Source organism: Centruroides sculpturatus, unplaced genomic scaffold, assembly GCF_000671375.1.
Source record: "Centruroides sculpturatus isolate CEXI.00-Female unplaced genomic scaffold, Cexi_2.0 scaffold294, whole genome shotgun sequence".
NCBI classification, from domain to species: Eukaryota; Metazoa; Arthropoda; class Arachnida; order Scorpiones; family Buthidae; genus Centruroides; species Centruroides sculpturatus.
The window spans coordinates 227,496-229,756 of record NW_019384468.1 but is presented as its reverse complement, the minus strand read 5'-3'; the positions used below and the strand labels follow the sequence as shown (position 1 = coordinate 229,756).

General features: G+C 23.9%; 1 long non-coding RNA gene across 1 annotated transcript in view; it reads right to left on the bottom strand.

Annotated features, from left to right (window-relative positions):
- LOC111621100 overlaps positions 1 to 2,261 on the bottom strand; it is a 35,338-nt gene that overhangs the window by 24,887 nt on the left and 8,190 nt on the right. The window lies entirely within an intron of this gene.

Genomic DNA, 2,261 nt, shown 5'->3' with positions numbered 1-2,261 from the left:
AATATAATTATAATTTATATACATATAAAATAAAAACATAAATTTAATTAATTAAATTTTAATCAAATTAAATATATTTTCTAAGCATGACCGGATTTACACAAAACCTAAACAAGTTACTACTACAAAGGTATATTTTAAGGCCTCATATTTTTTAAAATTAATTATTATTTAATAAAATGGAAAGGGCCTCTTGTACATATTATATATAGGATCCTGCTATTTAGTTCGACTTACGTAAATTTAAATAAAATGCTTAAAATTATCTTTAATTTTCAAGCTTTCAGACTAGAAAAATATATGTTAAAATCTTAAAATATTACATTTTTGTACATAAATTATTACTTTTTTCCTTGCTCAAGACATAATTATAATTTAAAGTTTAGGTCTAAGTTCATGTAGAATTTTTTTACGTGTGTGATTGAGATATAATCATCTTTACAAATTTGTATAAGGAAACGTAACACTTTAAGTATATTTAGCTTCCTAGAACAATTAATTATAAAGTTAAATGTAAAAAAAAATACGACGTGATTAATGATACTTCCCAGCTTTAATCTCGTGAAGAAAAACCTTGTTTTCTTTATTCTAATTTTTGAACTTGTTAAACGAAGAGTGAAACACACGCTGTAGAACGAGAACCACCTACCTATAGCAATTTTTATATAGGGCAAAGCGTGCTTATTTGTTACCCATTCTAAAGAAATTTAAGATATTTTTTTTAGATTGCCGAAACACATGCAAAATGGGCAATAAAATGGTATAAAAAGTTTCATCAGTACAAGTGTCGTTTGAGGGTTTTTTTTTTAAATCCTGATAAAGATAAAGTGCTTTTTAGCCATTTTCATGTAATTTCTGCTGATTTAGGTTCTACACTTATACGGATAAGTATCGATTTTTACGTTTAAAAAGCTATTTTTCTACCCTTCTAGTGTTTAGATTACTCTACAAAATAGCTTTCTCATATCAGCCATATTGAAAATTTTTCATAATGAGATAATATATGAGAACAAATGATGTCACTGGTTTGGCATATCTAAAGCATGGAATCAGTATAGTAGATAGACTCACGGTTTTGGTAATTAGTACACGCCCCTCTATCTACGATAGTTTGACTGGACACCCTCACGACCCTAGTTCAACAACCCGCGAAATGGTCCTCACCTTTTGACCTTTACTACATCTTAGTGGATAAGCAAGGGAGGGTGTGAGTGCGGTACCGTCCGTTTTTTATCTGTTTACTGAATGAAAACAATGTGTAATCATTGTAGTCACGCCACTTTACAGTGGACGATTAAAACTAACATTCTTATAACATCTGGGCGTTGCTGACTCCTTAAGATATGAGGGAAAAAAGATGTGGTACAGGATAACTGTTAGACTAGCTCGATTTTTCTTTTTGATCAATAAACTTGTGCGATATTGTTGACAGACTTTTTTCTCCCCCTTTTTCTCAGATCTTAAATCTAAGTTATTTTTCAGGAATTTTTCTTGTTTAAATGTAACTTTCTTTTTAATATCTATTTATTATCAAAGTTATTGACATAGGGAAATCCTTCCTGTCTATGTCTGTTCGTTATACACAAGTTATTATTACCTTACGTAATTTTAATTTTTATAGCTAATTAATTATAAAATTTAATATTAAATATTTTATAATTTTTGTATTTTTTTAAAAGTTTTATTTTGTATTTTGCATTTTATTAATCGTATTTTTTATTTGTATTTTGTATTTTGCGTTTTTATTTGTATTTTTTATCTGTATTTTGTGTTTTAATTTTGTTTTTTATTGCATTTTTTATTTGTATTTTATGTATTTTTATATTTTCTATTTTAATTGATATCAAGCTTAATTAATATATTTTGATATTTTTAATTTTATATTTACTTTTGAATTTTGTATATATATTTTTTATTAATATAAACTTCTTTTAAAATATTATTATATTAAAATTAAATATAACTTTTAAACAAACAGAAATTTTTTACATTTTAATTTTTAAATTTTTTTCTAATTTAACTTTATTTTTTATTCTGTACTTTTTGTGTGTTTTTTTTTTCAATTTTTATCTGCATTTTTACGAAATTATTTAAATTTAAAATGTCAGTTTAAACGAAACGAATTATTATTTAAAATAATTAATAATATTTAATTTAATTTAAATTGACATTTTAAAAATTAATTATAATTAATCATTCATTTTATAATCTTATAAAAATTCAATTTGTAATTGTAATTATAAAATTTAATTAATTAATAT